The sequence below is a fragment of the Planococcus citri genome, chromosome 2 (assembly GCF_950023065.1).
Source record: "Planococcus citri chromosome 2, ihPlaCitr1.1, whole genome shotgun sequence".
Classification (NCBI taxonomy): domain Eukaryota; kingdom Metazoa; phylum Arthropoda; class Insecta; order Hemiptera; family Pseudococcidae; genus Planococcus; species Planococcus citri.
The window spans coordinates 3048157-3060164 of NC_088678.1; the positions used below are offsets into that span (position 1 = coordinate 3048157).

The following is a 12008-nucleotide window of genomic DNA, read 5'->3' on the forward strand; positions in this document are numbered from 1 at the left end:
GTCATTGTGTTATTTTTTCGCGCGCATTTTTGCGTCCTCCGTGTGTGTCTTGTCCGGTATCTTTTCACGTTTTATTTTTTAAAGTGAATTTTGATACTAAGCAATTTATTTGCATAATTTCTCTGTGTTTGTTTTTTCAACCACGCGATCAGCAGCAGTAGAACTTCTGTTCGAAGCTATATTTTGCAGCAGTATTGGTAAGTAATATCGTAAAATATTACAGTACATTTCGCGAGTGGCTTTTCAATCAAAGCAAACACATCGCAAGTATTTTTCGCGTATTTTTCAAACCAGCACCCAAAGCTGAGTGATAATTCAGTGTCCTTGTATTTTTTCAGAAATACCCAAGGTGGTATTTTGGCACCTGAATTTTTTCTCCAGCAATTCGTGTTCGTGTTCGCGATTCATTCGAAGCTAATTTTTTAGCTGAGATCTAGTGCTCTTTATCTTGTCCGAGTCACCTCTGAAGTGACTTTGCACTCGTATCCCGCTAAGAAACACGTTTCGAGCACGTGTGAAACAGTTCGTCCTGACTCAGCGCTTTTTATCTTGTCCGGATTACTCGCCGTAGTAATCTAGCGACTTGAGTCAACCGACTGTATAGCTCAGTGCTAGTGAAGCGCAAGTTACGTGATAGAATATTTTTGTGTACCAGAACCAACTCGCGAATTAAAACCAGCATTGCACGTAAATTTGTGTTCGAAATTTAATAGAAATTTCACACAAAAAAGGGAAAATATTCGTCGTAATATTACCCCAGCTGTAGTTGAATTCGAACGAAATGGCATTTACTGGACCAGCTGCAGGCACCCGAAGTAAAGCGGTAGCCCTTACGCAACACCAAGTACATTGCTTATGTATTGGTGAAACGCACGAAGAATCGTGCGTTACGTTGAAAAATTCGGATAACAAATCCAAACGGAAAAATCGAAAAAATCCACCTACGCAGGATTTAAACGTAGAACAACCTGAACAACAATCGAGTCCGCAGAACCTTGTGGAATCATTGTTCAGCAGTCATCCGCCATCAAACAATTCTGACGAAGAATATGACGAGGATGATGATGAGGATGACGAAGATTACGTACCTACCGAAGAAAATAACATGGTACATGGATCAGATCTCCCTGACCCGCCCCCAGCGAGGACACGTCACCTGCAAAATTACAGGGACTCAAAAAGGGAAGAATGCAGATCCAAAACTGAACCGAAACGACCTGAAATCGCCACCGATGCTGAAATAAATGATCCGTTGAGATCGTTGTTTCAGCAAACATGGGATTTCACTGAAGGTGCCATAGAGAACCTACAGATTGGTCAAGCAGTTCAAGAACACAGCCTTATCCGAATAGAAGACTGTCTAATTAATCTTGTGGACCATGCAGGTAGTACAAACCGCAACATTGACGGATACAGAAACGACGTAAAAGACGTTCGTGAACACTGTACCCAATGGGCCACTGGCATGAAAGAATATGTAGGTCAAACTACCGGTGCAGCTTTACAAAAAGCTGACAGCGCGATGCAAAAGGCAACGCAATGTGAAACCAAATTTGACCAAGCGACCAACCTATTCAAAAATGAAATGACAAAACATAAGGCAGAATGCAGCCAGTTAGCTCATGCAGTTGCGGATATGAGAAAGGAAGGTGGATGTAGACCCAACAGTGGTCTTAATTCCAACCCAACCTTGAAAATAAATGCCAACTTAGTCAGAAGTGCTGGCATTTATTATGACGAATCGAAACGTTACTTCCCTCATGAATTTGTACGTCAGTTTGAAGACTACGTAAACAAAAGCAATGCCGCCGAAACTCAGAAAATTTACGCATTCCAAGGAGTAATTGAGACTCAAGATGCGACAGAGTGGAAAGGCGACATGGTGGGAATAACGGACTACGAAGACCTAAAACAGAGATTCCTTCAACATTATTGGAACAGTCAGTGTCAAAACGATGCATGGGAATATTTCCAGAAATATTTTTGCGAAACCAAAACGGAGAAACGTCTGTTCTTGGAGATAAAGAGATGGGTCCTATCTCTAATCAAACGCAAACATCCAAATATTTCCAAAGTATTGGAAGTAGCAGCTGAAAAAGTGCCCTACCCATACGATAAGAAATTAGCGAAACAAACTACAGTGGAAGGTTTTATAAGAAAACTTGACGAATTCGCCAACTATGACTCTGACCCGAAGAATAATGTACGCATTGCAGTTCGCAACAGCGCGATGACGCCCGTTCAATGGCAACAAACTCCATCATTCGAATGGAATAGAATGCCTAACAACAACTGGAATAACGGAAATGGTTTACCACAATCTACGTACTGGATACTCAATGCGAATGGACAGTGGGCTCAAATTCCCGGAAACCCGAACAACAACTGGAATTCGAATCAATGGAGTAATCAGACTCAGATGAACTCGAACCAGAACTTCGGTCCACAGATAAGTTGGAATATGGGAAACAATCAAAACTTCCAGAATTCCAACCTTAATGGAGGATGGAATTCGCAGAAGAATGCGAAGAATTCTAATTCTGACAGGAATAGGAATTCTACGCAAGGTCCTACTCCAATAGGGAACTGGACGACCCAACCAATGATCACGAATTCACCGCATAATGCGCCGGAACATCCGAAGAAATCGTATCCAGCTGTTACGAACAAAAATGTAAACGAAGGACAACTACAAATGGCATACCAAAAGCTACAAAAGGCTTTAGGTAACAATTTCAAAGGGAATCAGAAAATCAATTTCTATCCCAACTCGAACAAAACTAGTAATAGTAATGGTGTTAAACAGAACACCCATTCTAATACCAATTCGAACAATTCTGGTGGTAATAACAACAGCAACGATAATGCAAAACCCCAGAACAGCGACAATCGTGGTGAAAAACCGCATGAAGCCAGAAAACCCTCGACTTTCCAACCGAAAGTGTCTAGTCAGATACCTCTACCGGTACACTTCTTCGTAATAAACGAAGATGGTACGGTAGGAGAAGGTACTCCGGATAACGCCGATTTCTGCACAGAAATCGAAGAAATCGACCTAGATCACGATTCCAACGAGAGTCAAGACCAAGGAAACGATGACAATTCGGAAAACTAAAAGGACTAGACACTACAGGGGCACGGTCTAGTAACATCAAAGTCCCCATGAAGTCAATCTTTACGGAATTCATTTGGGTAGGCGACGGTATAGCGCATTTCCTAAAAAGAGGAGACACGCCATTACCTGTAGCGGTGCCACCATATTTACGTGATCAATTACCAATTGAGGAATTATACAGACGTATAGAGAAAACGGAATTCCCCGAAGGAGAGAAATTCGTTCTATCAGCTCTGCAATTCGAATTGAATCACTCACCTCAACCTTATGACAAAATAAAGAAAAGTCTAAACAAACTCTTAGATCTACTAGTCAAAGATAAAGGGGCGGAATTGATTATATTAATCTTCCCAATAGTAAAACCCTGCATTCCAGGTGACCCCAAAAGCATTGGCGTTAAACTAGATCGATATATCGAATACCGTAAAATATTCCAAAATGCGGCGGATGACCAAATTGTAATATTCTGGAAAGAACCGCCAATGTATTATTTGCAGACGCAAAAATTGATAACGGCCCCCGGTGTCGAAGCGATTGGCGTCATGGCAGATAAAAACCAACGAGTAATTCCTTGTGAACGAAAGTTCAAATTCGAAAAGGATAGGAACAAGTACTACCCTGCTATACCTACGTACCGTGTGATTTACGACATGGCTTGTACAGGTATATACAGATTATTCGAAGAATGGAAACGAGTACGTTTAAGCAGAAACGCGCTCAAATCTCCATACGACGAAATGCAAAAGATTCTCCAACAACGTCCGCAACCTCCGTACACGTACATGGCTCCGCCTGAACAGCAACCTAAGCAGGAAGAAGCAACAAAGGTTGAACCATTAAAAGGTAGTCAGGTCGTCGAACCTAGAAAGAAAACCTTATTTATGGAATACCGAACCTCGTGCAATAATCCTAATTGCCAACGAGATCCAACGTGTTGCATGTTGCCAGAAGAATATTATGAAACATTCACGGATAAGTACACCCGTCCGGCTCAGTTAACAGAACATGACGACGACGGTCTAGTACAAAACAATCGGACGAAGAAATCCATCAGAGAGATGGATGTCAAATGTTTGATAATGGAAGATCCGGAATTCGTATTAGACGAAATCCCAGAACTTGATTATTCTCCAACTCCTTTTGAAGTCTTGAACATTCACCATAGAGCGAAAGATCGAAGACCAATCGGAGATTTTGGAGTTAAAAATGCAATAATCAAGAAACCTCCCAAAGACAGATTGCTCAGATTGTTGACAAGGGATGGCATTAAGACATTCCCGTGTAATAGTGATACGACTACAACACGTGTGAAATTCGTAAGAGGCCTACCTGCCGACAAGAAATGGAGACATCATGCACTTCGAAAACGAATAATTAAAGAAGCTCGAGCACTCGAAGCGATTGACAACGCACACCTTGATGAAACTCAGCTGAAAGAAAAAGCTAAACCATTAGTGGTAAACGAAGGTACCGATGACCCAACTTGCGTCGTTCCAATCACAGTAGGTGATAAGATCGTCGCCATTCAGTTGGACTCGGGAGCACTTCCCAACGTTATCTCAAGGAATGTGCTGAAACAACTCAAATTGAAAGTGCCACATGCAGTACGCGAAATCGCTATGGATCGCATCGTGCAGCTACGTATGGCCAATAACGCAATTGAACGAGCGTCACAAATTCTGGCCGAAATTACATTCAATTTTGGTCCGAAGGAATTTGTAGTACCATTCTACATAATGGACACCATTGGCAACACTTTCATACTGGGAAGAGTAGCCATGGAGCATTTGGATCTACACTTACATTTCCGCCAGAGATGCGTAAGTCACGAACCTAAGGATGACGATCATTTTACAATTGCATTTATAAACCCAGATGTTTACAAAGACGCGCTCTCTTTATTTAAGATCGAGCAGATCCCTGAACACACAACAATAACTATTGATTTAATGGCCACAAGCATGTCTACAAGAGACAAGCTAAAAGAGCCTGAAGAAGACCGAATTAAAGCAGTACGTATTATGCAGAAAAATCTCATCGAAGATTTAGCTGAAATACGAGAGCTTGGCATTGCACCTCAAAAGGAGGTAGACGATGCCATGCACAAGATCAATGCTTATCAAGACATATTTAGTCTGAATCCGGGATGTTACAAAGGTGAAAAAGTACATTTCAACTTTATCCCCGGTGAGGGGCATCTAGCGGTGCCACGAGGTGAAAAATACAGACCTCCAGCTCGGTTAAAACAAGCCCTAGATATGACGACTCAAAAGATGTTAGATTTGCGAATAATTCGGCCATCTCGTTCAGTTTTTATAAATACACTCGCACCCGTCATTAAAAAGAACGGCGATATACGACTGTGTTTGGCAGCTGACGAGTTGAACAACTTTTTACAATGCGTACTAACTGAACCCGCTACAATCGATAGCGTAATATTCAGTGGTTCACCTGATGGTCTATTTTGTACGCTGGACTTTACGTCCGGATTCTGGCAATTAGAGCTAGATGAAGAATCGAAAAAGTATACAGCGTTCATAATAAACGGCCAAGTATACGAATTTAACAGACTACCGTACGGATTGAAGATCTCGAGCGGTGAGTTTGTTCATATGATAAACCAAGTGCTAAAGGACGAAGAAGGCATCTCCAAGTTTGTGGATGACGTCAAAGTCTCTGGTACTACGTTTAAAGAAACACTTGATAGACTACTCAGTGTATTCGAAAAAATAAGACGGGCTGGATTAAAACTGAATCCGACCAAAACCCACTTTTTCAAGAGGCGTACAGACCACTTGGGGTTCGTCTTATCCAAAGAAAACATTGATAAACAGGACCTTAAAAAGGAAAAATTCCTGAAATTTGAGAAAGACCATATGAAACATGGCAAATTCGTACTTAAAAACAACAAAGAAGTGTTAGCTCTTGTTGGGAACACCGTGCTGTACAAGCCGTTTATTCCCCGATACATGCAAATCCTGAGCCCAATATACGAACTGACAAAGGGCGACGACCCTATAGTCTGGACGGATGCTCAACAGAAGGCCTTCGACATACTCAAATCGGAGTACTTGAAGGAATTCACGTTGAAACAACCTCCACGTGAGGGCGACTTATTCTTGGATACGCATTATACAGACGATGCAATGAATGCAGTTCTCTTCTACAAGGAAGATGAACAAAAGCAAATCATTATGTTCATTTCTGTTGGCTTCAAGGAGCACCAGAAAAACTTTACGCTGTATGACAAAGAAATGCTAACACTCTACTCAGTCATTAAAAAGATTTGGATGTGGATTTTCAGTAGGAGAGTCCACGTGCGCGCCAATTTGCTCCCAATTTACAAAGAATTTGAGAGTCTGGCGAAAACGCACCGAAAAGCTGCAAAATGGGTTACAACTATATGCAATTTCGATCTAATCTATGACATGAAGTTATCCAATAAAGCTTTATACGACATTAAAGCACCAGAACTGGTAGTTGGAAATATCGTCATAGAAGAGCTAACAGAGCTCGATCTATTGATGATTAACCAAGTGGTACCCAGGTTCACGAAAGGTTTTCACAAGGAAGACAATCATGAACTAACAGGTGCCAGTAAAAAGACCGCTCTACCACCTCTGGATTGCAAATTTATGGACGAAAACGTACCCAGATTGTTCGACCTACTATCCAATATAGAAGACGAACAAGCTAGAGATAAACATTGCAAAAAGATAATGGATGTCTTAGAAGAAGACGTACCAGCAAATAATAAGAAGCAACAGGGTACATCACTCCGTAAAAAACAAATTTATGACATAATGTACACACGCGATGGTAAAAAACGTCTGATGAAAATTTTACCAGACAAATCGCAAATACCATATTTACCTGATCGTTTGCTTTACGACACTGTCGACTACCTACACTGTGCCTATGGGCATACTGGGGCAAATCGATTAGACATGATTTTTAGACAACTATACTACCATCCTAGTTCACTCGCGTATATACGCGATATTACAAACACCTGCATTATATGCAAAGTGAACAAGAACTACGCGAAGCACAAAGTCCTGGAATACGCTCAAATAGAGGCGTACGCCATTGGCGACGTGCTATCGGTAGACATATATGGACCAGTTCCAGCATTAAAGAACGATCCGAAATACTTGCTAGTTGCAAAAGAAATCTTTACCAGTCGTGTCTGGCTTCGAGACATGCACAGGATTCAAAAGAAAGTAGTTTGCAACGCAATGGAATCAATTTTATTTGAAATTGAAATCCACGATGTCAAGATCAAGAAAGTGATCACTGACAACGGTACGCAATTTATTTCCGATTCCTGGTACAATTTGCTGGAAAAATGCGAGATCAAAGTTGCACACACGACAGCTTACAACCCTCAAAGTTCTTCAGTGGAACGAACAATGAGAGTAATAGGCGATAAGTTACGTGTCAAACTCAACGAAGTTTATGATCCATATCGCACTCATCTTGGTTGGAGTAAATTCGTTGGAGAAATCCAAAACGAAATTAACAACACACCAACGTCGTTTGGCTTCAAGCCCAACGAGGCTTGGTTCATACCAGACACGACAATTCCAGGTTTTCCTACTGAAATCAGAACTTTCAACTTCCGAGATGCGTTAGCACGATTACATGATCAAAACGAAAACAACCAAATTCCATCAATAACCATTGAGGAATGTCGAAGCCGCGAACTCAAGATATTTGACGTCCCGTCCGATGAACAGGAAGTCTTTATCGACAACAATGGCTATGCCAGAGTTACAGCCGACGGCGCCTGTTCCAAAAACGGCTCACCCGAAGCTATTGCTGGAATAGGAATTTGTTTCAAACCGGGTTCAACTGCTAACATATCTGACAGGATTGTGAGCACAGAATTCCAGGTTACGAACAATTATGCCGAGTTAATGGCAATAATCATTGCGCTAGAAATATTACGAGATAACGGCGTTAAGAAGATAAAATTGTTATCAGATTCGAATTACGTAATCAAAGCGCTAACGAACACATGCTCGATTTGGAAAACCAATAATTGGAAGAATTCCCGAAACAAGCCAGTTCATCATGCTGAACTATTTCAACGTATTCTTGCTATCAGGCAAGAGCTCGAAGATGTAGAATTTCAGCACGTATACGCACGCAAAGTAGAATACACTAACATCATAGCAGATATGTTAGCTAAAAAAGCTGTGTACACGAGTGAATGGCAAGAAGACAGAAGCGGGAATTTGACTGATCGCCAAGCCGTTGAAGCATTTATTAGAGAAAAAAGACGTCAAAAGCGTATTGAAGAAGAATATTGCTTCAACAAAACGCACGTTGATCCTACATATTTGCAACCTGGCGATATGGTACTAATTACCAACCACAAACAGTCAAGTTTCGAAAAACGAACAGCGGCGAAACTCTATCAAAAGAAACATGGACCTTTCATAGTAATAAAATGGTCAGGTTTCAACAGTTACCTTCTGAAACCTACAGATGGAACAACTGTAGATAGAATTTCGAACATAAGACAGTTAACGCTATTCCTAACTAGTAAAAACATCGAAGACATGGAAAAAAGCGACTGTCTCAAATCTCTACTAGACCAGCGTTCTATTGAAGAAAAAATCAAAGAATTTTTGTTCAAAGCTCGCGAAGCAATGTCTGACAGCGAGGAAGACGTTGACGATCCGCCAACTCGTGCACCGCAGGGTGTCGGTATTAATGAGCGTGACATTACAGAAGCATCACCTGCTATTTTACGACAGCTTGAAAACACAGCACGCGACCTTCGAGCTCAACAAAGAGCTGAAAAACGCGATCAAGCTAGCACGCCAACAGTCACCGAACTGCAAGTAGAAGTTGAAGTGCACAACCCACCAATTACTGAAACTGCAGTAAATGGTGAAGTGCCAACTGAACAACAGTCTACGGAATCAACATCCACTGATTTACGAGAGGAAGTTGATCCAAATGACTCAGCTCAAAATACCAATGCCACTGGGGAGACTCAGACGAGCACAGAGGATCAACTAGAATCCTCAACTTCGACTGGGGCATCCGCAGCCACACCCAAACAAAGTGCACAACTCGCTCCTTCTGTTAGGAAGCCGCGAGGTCGACCTCCAAAGACACCTAAAATTGTGACAAACGCCGCGGAGCCGCAACCTTCAATGTCGCAATCTCAAACAGGAGATTTGACGACAGGAGGCAGCGCACAACTGGCAAAGGATTCAAATAAATTGACTAAATCTCAGAGAAAATCTGAGAGAATCAAGGCACGCCTAATGCGTATGGGTCAAGACCCACTTAGAACCTACGATTTCCATCAGATTGTCCCATATCATTACTCTGAGAAAAGTCTATATAAAAGTTACTTTATTGAAGACTCAGAACTTTCGCTCACAGAAGACTTACAAGAAGTTTTTACTGTGGAACCAAGAAACTTAGAGGTCAATAAAGTCACAGTTGAGATTAATCCTGAGGAAAATGAAATTAACATTTTCATTTCTCTCCCACCAGAATATAAACTGGAAGGGGAAATCATAAAGGTTGAAATTCCACCTCAGTGTGAAATACCTAGAAATGAAAATGCAATTGCTCAACTCTTAAAGAGTACAATTACCAACGCCATGAATGGCTGGTTACTTAATAAAATCTGAAATTAGTCAATTTATTTTGTAAAATCGTAACTGGAAATTTTGAACACTATAACCAGATAGTGACCAAAATACGCCACAGACCAGGATTCGCCGAAATCCAAGTCACAATGTAAATTTATTTTGATTGGCAAAATTTCAAACAGGAAATTAAAACAGCCAGAATGAATCACAAATACGAGAAAAAGTTTTAAATTTCAAATAATTTGATTAGAAGACACAAACAAACACATGTAAACGCGGACTGGGGCATTTAAAATGATCAATTTCGAAAATAATTAGATTTTTGAATAATCACAAATCACGTAAGCTCCAGTACAAGTCTCAACAAGTTAAAATTCGGTAAAAGACTGAAATTTAACTACAATATTGGCTGAGTTTGGAATTTTTCAAAGTTGAAATTCGGTAAAAAACTGAAATCCAACTTTGAGAATCACTAGACACGTAAATATTCCACAAGGGAATAACCACGTAACAGCCAATACTCGGTTTAGATAGCTAAAACGCAAAATTTGAGTAAAATCTCAGATTTTTGAAAAATAACGCTATTCAAAGCGTTACACGTTACGTTACGGGCAAAAAACGTAAGCCACCGCATTCGCATGTACTCAGACGAACTAACACCGGCGAAAATGTGCTCTTATCACGATTTCATCACTTCGAAGGAAAGTTTGATCGAATTAGAAGTTGTTCTTAGCAAAGTTGTACTTTTGAGTAATTAAAGGCTACGTTGAAATTAACTAACGTGTTAATACACTCTTTAGCGATTTCTACAGTGCCAGCTGTATTGAAACGAGTAAGTAAACCTTCAATTACGTAGCATTTAGTCCAAACTAATATCAAACAATATACCAATCTGACTTCGATTTTTAACAGAAAAATGGAAGCGGAAATGAACAACGGTGACCATAACAACCACGAGCACACCATCGCCAACCAACGAATCCGTCAAACCTGCAAAATTACAAAAAGACATGGCGAAATATATCGGAAATGCTACGTGCAAAATGGTAACGGTCCAGAAACGATGAAATGGATCAAGTTAGAGTTCCTGCAATGGTGGGACGAGCTGACTGAAAATACGGATCATTACGAAGTATGTTCTGCCATTAAGGCGTTATTAATTGCACAAATGAACATAGATACTAATCTATCACGCTATTTGTTTGTTAAATCAAGGAGTAACTAGTTAATACGATAACGACGGCGTAGAAACTCCAGCGAATCGACGTATTTGCGGGTGAATCAGCGCACCAGATTGCGACGAATGAAACACATACAAGATGTGATCATTGTCGTGATAATTTTAGTCATATCATATTAATTTGCATTTTCGTACTTGTCTTTCATACCTTAAATATAGATGTATTATATACTGCTTGCTTTAATTAGTCATTCACACTCTCATTGCACAGCTTAACATTGCATACTTCGCCGAAAGTAAACAATGTACGCTCTCACACAGCTTAATTACACGCAAATGAACAAATGGATACTTCGTAGGAAGTAACCTAACGTTCAACATATGCCTCACATAATTAACAACTCAACCGCTTGAGAGTATTTTAATCAAACTCGATACTAATATCGTTCTCAATCGATTATTTAGCGCTCAAGAAAAATGGAAGCTGCAATTAAGCAATGATGAAGGCTGAAATGAAAAATACATCGAATAACTACAAATACAAATTCAGGTAACAACTCGAAGTTTATTTGTATACTAAATTATTCGATGATAAAAGCAAGCAACGTGAATATTACACATCAATGGTAAAGTGAATCTCTACAATGAATTCATCGCATTCGGTTTTCGTTTCAAAATAGTTAGCAACAAGCTACGTGAGTTGAAAATTACTCTAATAAGAGTTGGTTTCGAACTTATGATTAGATTTTGAAAGTTAGCATTACATCTACGATCAATTCACCGGCGAGTGAAATGATTCTAACGTGGAAGAGCTACGAAGATGAAACCGAACGTTGATGCAAAATTTTCTTTATGGCAAAATAAAATATCACGTAAGTACCAATTACATACTTCAATGTAAGTAAGTAATGAGTACCAGACGATCTCTCAGAGTACAGATTGTTCAGATAGTGTTTATTTCCAAATTATAAAATGAGCTACGTAGACGAAACCAAACGTTACAGTAATTATCTTTCAGAATAATGATCGCTGAGTAAAAACTGCGTACTTCAACGTAAGTAAAACAGTAGGTACTTGGTGACTTGGTTTTAAA

General features: G+C 40.1%; 1 long non-coding RNA gene across 1 annotated transcript; it reads left to right on the forward strand.

Annotated features, from left to right (window-relative positions):
* The first annotated feature begins 10397 nt into the window (after positions 1 to 10397).
* On the forward strand, positions 10398 to 11149 carry LOC135834216 (uncharacterized). The gene is made up of 2 exons (XR_010556613.1): positions 10398 to 10867; positions 10951 to 11149. It is a non-coding gene; the product is annotated as an uncharacterized LOC135834216 (long non-coding RNA).
* The last annotated feature ends 859 nt before the right edge of the window (positions 11150 to 12008 follow it).